The sequence below is a fragment of the Nycticebus coucang genome, chromosome 21 (genome assembly GCF_027406575.1).
Source record: "Nycticebus coucang isolate mNycCou1 chromosome 21, mNycCou1.pri, whole genome shotgun sequence".
Lineage (NCBI taxonomy): Eukaryota > Metazoa > Chordata > Mammalia > Primates > Lorisidae > Nycticebus > Nycticebus coucang.
In genome coordinates, this window is record NC_069800.1 from 38322722 (window position 1) to 38330930 (window position 8209).

Here is an 8209-nt window from a genome sequence, read left to right on the forward strand (position 1 = left end):
AGCACTCTGCCTTTATTAGTTTCAGAAGTAGGCTAGTGCTGTGGGTAGTGATCTAAGAGGGGTGAGACATACCTGAGGTCAGCCAGGCAGAAGGATAACATGTATTACCTATCTCAGCTGGGCACTCTGTGTGATTGTGGGTGCTTTTCCAGTACCCACGCTAACATGGCCTTTCCTTCCCAGTAAGACACAAAGTAAAATTGGAGACAGTTTATATTTTGCGTAAGACCAAGTAAAATGGATGACTGAATCAATCGCTTGATCAACCAAACGATGAACCAAGCAGTAGATAACCAGAAGAAATAAAGTAACTTAAAAAATTTTGTTTTCATTCTTCTATCAAGAGTATATCCCATTATTCAGTAGTGCTTATTCTATAGCTAGTCCTTTAATAGTTATGATGAACACAAGAAAAGAAAAAAATGGGGGAAAATAACAAGGGGGATTGGAGAAAGGAAGAAAAGAGAAAAGGTAATAAACAAAAGCCAATTAATATCTTTAATATTCACCCTGGCTTTACTGTGGATCAGTCTGTTTTAAATACAAAAAAACCAGGTAATTTAATCTTCACTAATGCCCTGTGGATTTACATAGTATCATAGCTGTACAAGGACAAGAGAGGGGAATTAACTTTTCTATGGTGATACAGTTAGTGAAGGAAGATGCATTTAACAGATATTCATTCTTTTTGTAGGTGTGGGAGCAAAAGAGCACACAGATATGTGATTGTGGATGTAAATGGGGAAGTGTATACATAATGAATTACAGTCTGAGAATTTTTGACCTTATCCCATGAACAATGAAATTAGTAGACTCTTTCTCAGGAATTCTACTAATCTTTCTCTAGAAAGATCACTCTAACAAGTATATATAAAATGAATGAGTCAAGAGAAGATTTGAAACTTAGAAATAGGGTGGACCCTGAGAAGTTGACCACCTCCCAACACTGACCACCTCCTTAAGTTGACACAATTTTCATAGATGAAACATCCACCACATGTATGTATCAGTACAGTAGGCTTAGTCAACCACCTCTGTATGTCCACCAGTTTGTTACAGTCCCTTGGGTGGTTAACTTACAGAGGTTCTGCTGTATTATAAAAGAAAATTCTATGGGCTAAGTCATTGTGAAGACCTGAATTGTGGATGATATATTGTTGTCTCAGTCCATTCAGGCTGGAATAACAAAGTATCATAGACCAGGTAATTTATAAATAATATTTATTTCTCACAGTTCTGGAGGCTGAAAAGACCAAGATTGCTTGCAAGTCTTGTTGCTGCATTTTCATATGGTGCAAGGGACAGAAGAGATAAACACTGTGTCCTCACATAGGAAAGAGATGGAAGGAAAAAGGGACATGAACTGGGTCCCTTCAGCCCTTTGATAAGGGCAATCACATCCATGAAAGCAGAGTCTTCATGACATGATCACAACCTAAAGGCCTCACCTCGTAATATTGCTGCATTGATACCTAAGTTTCAACATGAATTTTGGAAAGACACAAACGTTCCAATTATAGCAATTGTGAACATGAATAAAATGAAAGAAGAAATTCTTAGAATCTACTGGATAAGGTGACTTTATCTACACACAATATTGCATTTCATCGATTATATGGATATTTTATTCCCATTTTATATTATTTTGTCTTTATTTTTAAACTCGGTATGCAAACGGTTGATGAATTAATCATACCCAACATGTTACAGCTTATTATTGTCATCGTTCCAGCAAAGTTTCTCTCTTACAATAATTATTTATTTATTTCACTTTGCTTCTAACATACTTCAGTTCTCTTTGCTCACTACAATCTGTCTAATGTAGTCAATGCCCATTATTTTATTTGTATATGTTCTCATACCATAAGTGTTATTGGTTTACATTTATATCTTTTTATTCTTTGAAAACATATTTGATATAGAGGAGGATGTACCAAGATGACAGAGTAAGAAGCCCTGGACTTTCCTACCCCTTCCCTGTGGACACACCAATTCGACAACAATGACAAATTCCTGGGTGAGAAATCCAGAAACTAATTGAAAGGTTCCTGTATCCTGGATGAGCATGGAATCAGTCACATTGAAGCTGATAGGAAAATGTGACACATCTTCTCAACAAAAGTCCTACCTCTGACATGGTGCTGTATAATCAAAAGGAAACCCCTAGCTCATTTTCTCTTTGGAGAGGGAAGGAAAGAAGTGGACCATATTCAACATTCTGGCTTTTCTAGGCTCCCTGCAGCACTGGCTTCGGTCTCATCTATTTTGAAGCACTGATGGGATCAAGCATACTCTGATGTCTGAGGACAGTTGAGAATGAGGACAGTGATTTGAATGAGTGAGCTACCACTAACTACAGCCCCACCCCGTGGCTTAGTGCAGAGTGAATGGACCAAAACCTAGGTACCAGATTCTCGCTGGGGAAGGAGAGATAGGACTGGGCCATACAGCCAACATTCTGATTTTGGGGGGTGCTACCCAAGGCGTTGGTTTCTGTCTCGCTTGCCTCTAGGTCTGACAGTACCCAGCAAGAGAAAAGCAATTTGTGTGGTATGAAGTAAGGATCAAATTTCATTATTCTTCCTATGGATAGTCAATTTTCCCAGTGCTGTTTATTGAGGAGACTGTCCTTTCTCCAGTGTGTGCTCTTGGCACCTTTGTCAAAAATCAATTGACCATAAAAAGTAGAGTTTATTTCTGGGCTTTCTATTCTGTTCCATTGGCCTACATGTCTGTTTTCATGCCAATATCATGCATTTTGATTATTTCAAAATTAGTTAGTGTGATGCTTCCAGCTTTGGTTTTTTAAACTCAAGATTGCTTTGGCTATTTGGGGTATTTTTTGGTTCCATATGAATTGTAGAATTATTTTTTCTCTTTTTGGGAAAAATGATCTTGAATTTTGATAGAAACTGCATTGAACCCGTATATAGTTGTGGGTAGGATGGACATTTAAATAGCACATTCTTCCTGTTCATGAACATGGAATGTCTTTCCATTTATTTGTATACTTTTCTCTCATCCATGTTTTATAGACTTCAATGTACAAATCTTTTACCTCCTTGATTAAATGTATGCTATTAGAAATAGGATTGTTTTTAAATTTTTTAAGTAATTCATTGCTATTGTATAGAAATACTAATGATTATTATATGTTGATTTCGTACTTTTGTAACTTATAACTTTACTGAATTTGTTTATAAATTCTAACCATTTTTTGTAGAACCCTTAAGTTTTTCTATATATAAGATAATGTCATCAACCAACAAAACAATTTCATTGCTTTCTTTCCTATATTGATACATTTTTAAAATTTCTATTGTGTACTTGCTCTGTGTCAGACTTTCCGTACTCTGCTGAATAGAAGTAACAAGAGTGGGCAGTCTTATCCTGCTCCTGATCTTAGAGGAAAAGCTTTCAACTTTTCAATACTTGAGTATGATGCTAGCTGTGATCTTGTTATATATGCATGTACTGTGTTGAGGCATATGTTTTCTATGCCTATTTTTGAGAGTTTTTAACATGAATGATGTTGAATATTGTCAAATGTTGTTTTCTGCATCTATTGAGATGATCGTGTGGTTTTGTCCTTCTCAATATGGAGTATGATGTTTATTTATTTACATATGTCGAACCATTCTTGCATCTCTGAGATAAGTATCACGTGATGATGATGAAGGATCTTTTTAATATGCTGTTGAATTTGGTTTGTTAGTATTTTGTTGAGGATTTTTACATCGTGTTTAAGAATTGGAAAAAGAACAGACTAAGACAAAACCAAAGAAGGGAAATAATAAAGATTAAACCAGAAATAAATGAAATTAAGAATAAAAAAACAGAAAAAAATTAATGAGACAGAGTTGGTTTTTTGAAAAGAAAAACATAATTCACAAATTTTCAGCTAGACTAAAAAGATGAAAACAAAATTGTAAATGAAAGAGACACAACATTACAACCAATGCCACAGAAATAAAAAAAGATCAGTTGGAAGTTCAAGATGGCTAACTAGAAGTTTTGTGTCTGCCTCCTCCATTTAGAACAGCAGTCCTCAACCTGTGGGTCTCAACCCCTTTGGTGGTTGAACAACCCTTTCACAGGGGTCGCCTAAGACCATCAGAAAACACATATTTCCGATGGTCTTAGGAACCGAGACACCTCTCCTCTATCTGTCTCCAGGTGGGTTTGCCCACATATGAGTACTCTGCGTGATGACATCATTGTCCCAACCCCATCACATACACCTCATACAAATACAGTTGTATGTGACAGGGTTGGCACCAAAAGGACTTAAGTGGACAAGTCACACATGTAGAGAATAGCTAAAGGGTGGAGAGCAGCTACAGGGTGGAGAGCAGCTCCTGTGTAGAAAGCAGCTACTCTGTTAAAAGCAGCAGTGTTGGAGGTAAAAAGACACTTCATGAATTATTATTACAGGGTAAATGTAAAATCATGTACTGTAAAATCATCAACTACTGCAAAATATATATATAACTTAATATATATATTATATATTTGTTATATAGATAACAAAATATATATATAACTTAATCTGGATGCTGATCAGTCTTTTTTGTTTTTATTATTAAATCATAGCTGTGTACATTAATGTGATCATGGGGCACCATACACTGGTTTTATAAACAGTTTGACACATTTTCATCACACTGGTTAACATAGCCTTCCTGGCATTTTCTTAGTTATTGCTTTAAGACATTTATATTCTACATTTACTAAGTTTCACACGTACCCTTGTAAGATGCACCGTAGGTGTAATCCCACCAATCACCCTCCCTCTCTCCATCCTCCCCCCTCCCTCCCCTCCCTCTCCCCCTTCCCCATATTCTTAGATTATAACTGGGTTATAGCTTTCATATGACAGCCATAAATTAGTTTCATAGTAGGGTTGAGTACATTGGATACTTTTTCTTCCATTCTTGAGATACTTTACTAAGAAGAATATTTCAGCTCCATCTATGTAAACATGAAAGAGGTAAAATCTCTTTAAGGCTGCATAATATTCCATGGTGTACATATACCACAATTTATTAATCCATTCATGGATCAATGGGCACTTGGGCTTTTTCCATGACTTAGCATTTATGAATTGGGCTGCAATAAACATTCTGGTACAAATATCTTTGTTATTTGTGATTTTTGGTCTTCTGGGTATATACCTAGTAGAGGAATTATAGGATTGAATGGCAGATCTATTTTTAGATCTCTAAGTGTTCTCCAAACATCTTTCCAAAAGGAATGTATTAATTTGCATTCCCACCAGCAGTGTAGAAGTGTTCCCTTTTCTCCACATCCACGCCAACATCTCTGGTCTTGGGACTTTGTGATTTGGGCTAATCTTACTGGAGTTAGATGGTATCTCAAGGTAGTTTTGATTTGAACTTCCCTGATGATTAAAAATGATGAGCATTTTTTCATATGTCTGTAGGCCGTGCGCCTGTCTTCTTCAGAGAAGTTTCTCTTCAAGTCCCTTGCCCAGCCTGCGATGGGATCACTTGTTCTTTTCTTGTTTATACGTTTGAGTTCTCTGTGGATTCTGGTTATTAAACCTTTGTCAGAGAGATAACCTGCAAATATCTTCTCCCATTCTGAGGGCTGTCTGCTTGCTTAATTTACTGTGTTCTTGGCTGTGCAGAAGCTTTTTAGTTTGATCAGGTCCCAGTAGTGTATTTTTGAAGCTGCTTCAATTGCCCTGGGGGTCCTGATCAGTTTCTTTATATTCAGCTGTGGTTGATGTGAATACTGACCTCTTGTGATAGTAACAGGTATGTAAAAAAAAAAAACAGAGAATGGTAAATCATAGGAAACTTTAATGAACTATATTGACTGAAGTATGCCATGTATCTTTTGTATTATTAAAGCTATTGTTATAGGGCGGTGCCTGTGGCTCAAAGGAGTAAGGCACTGGCTCTTATGCCTGAGGTGGTGGATTCAAACCCAGTCCCAGCCAAAAACTGCAGGAAAAAAAGCTATTGTTTTATATTATTTTCATTAGCAAACCATCCCTGACAATGGATCATGTAGAGAAGAACGTTAAGAAAAGAAAATACAGTAAGAATTTTTTTACAGTATGGTTTTACCTCAATAATTACAGCAGGAATTGAGAAATTGCAATGTGTTATTTGTTGTGAAGTTCTATCAGCCGACTCTATAAAGCTGAACAAACTAAAACGCCATTTTGATAGCAAGCATCCAAGCTTTGCCGGCAAGGATACCAACTGTTTTAAAAGCAAAGCTGAGGGACTCAAGAAAGCCAGACTTGACACTGGTGGCAAATACCACAAACAAAACGTAGCAGCCATTGAGGCTTCATATTTGGTGGCACTCAGAATTGCCAGAGCTATGAAACCTCACGCCATTGCTGACGACTTACTGTTGCCAGCAGCCAAAGACATTGTTCGAGTTACGATCAGAAATGAATTTGTTATGAAATTGAGGGCAATTTCCTTATCCAACAACACTGTCTGCAGAAGAATAGATGATATTTCTGCTGATACTCTCGATCAGGCAATCCAGGAAATAAATCTGCTCCACTTCCAATATTTAGTATCCAGCTTGATGAATCTACAGAAGTTGCAAACTGTTCACAGTTATTGATTTACGTGAGGTATATTAATGATGGCAACTTAAAAGATGAGTTTCTTTTTTGCAAACCCCTTGAAATGACAACTACTGCACGTGATGTATTTGACACAGTTGGCTCATTTCTGAAAGAGCAGAAGATCTCTTGGGAAAAGGTTTGCAGTATTTGCACAGATGGTGCTCCAGCTCTGCTAGAATGTCGATCTGGATTTCAATGTTTGGTACTGAATGAGTCACCAAAAGTCATCGGAACTCACTGTATGATTCATCAGCAAATATTAGCAATGTAGATGCTACCACAAGAGTTACAAGAAGTAATGAAAAGCATCATGACTTCTGTCAATTTTGTAAAGGCGAGAACTTTAAACAGTGGACTGTTTTCACAACTGTGCAACGAGTTGGATGCGCTGAACAATGTTCTGCTATTTCACACTGAAGTCAGATGGTTGTCGAGAGGAAAAGTTTTAAACTGTGTTTTTGAGCTTTGTGATGAACTCAAGACGTTTTGAAATCAGAAAGCAAGACCGCAATTTAACCACTTTTCAGTGATAAAAGTGAACTGCAGAAAATAGCTTACTTGGTTGACATCTTTGCCATCTTGAATGAGTTAAATTTATCACTGCAAGAACCAAATGCAACATGCCTCGATTGGTCTCAAAAGATCTGATCATTCCAAATGAAACTTCAGCGTTGGCAAAGGAAAAAAAAAAATCAGATGAAAATAAAACTTACATGTTGCCTGCCTTGTCTGCTTTCTTTGAGGAACATGACATTGAACCAGACAAAAGGATTACGATGATAACTTCTGTGAAAGGACACTTGCACATGCTTGCAGATGAAATTTCACTGTACTTGCCAAATCTACCTACACCCCATTTGCACTTGCCAGAAGCCCATTCACAGTCAAAGTTGAAGATGTTCCTGAGACAGCACAAGAGGAGTTCACTGAACTTACTAACAGCGATGCAGTGAGAACTGATTTCTCTACAATGCCAGTTACAAAATTCTGGATCAGGTGTTTGCAGTCACATCCTGTTCTGTCTGAGACTGTGTTGTGCCTTCTTCTTCCATTTCCAACAACATAACTTCGTGAAACAAGGTTTTCCAGCTTGTTGGTTATCAAGTCTAAACACAGAAGTAGTCTTGTGGAAGATAATCTTCGTTGTGCTCTTACAAAGACTGCCCCAGGAATTTCTGAGCTGGTGAGAAAGATGCAATCTCAACCTTCGCACTGACCTTGGCTTTTTATGCGTACTGTCGCAAAATGTAGCAATAGTTTACTGTTGTTATAGTAAGACTGTTACCCATGCTACACCATGCTCCAAGACAAAATTTCATTTATTTGTAATTAGAAATAAGTATTTCACAATATATAATTACATATTGTTTTTGTGATGAATCACTATGCTTTAATTATGTTCAATTTGTAACAATGAAAATACATCCTGCGCATCAGATATTTACATTACCCTTCGTAACAGTAGCAAAATTACAGTTATGAAGTAGCAACGAAATAATTTTATGGTTGGGGGCCACCATAACATGAGAAACTGTATTAAAGGGTGGCGGCATTAGGAAGGTTGAGAACCACTGATTTAGAAGAACCAGAATG

At 37.0% G+C, this 8209-nt stretch overlaps 1 pseudogene; it reads left to right on the top strand.

Moving 5' to 3' along the window:
- Positions 1-6026: 6026 nt before the first annotated feature.
- Positions 6027-7832, top strand: LOC128574083 (zinc finger BED domain-containing protein 5-like; annotated as a pseudogene).
- Positions 7833-8209: the final 377 nt, after the last annotated feature.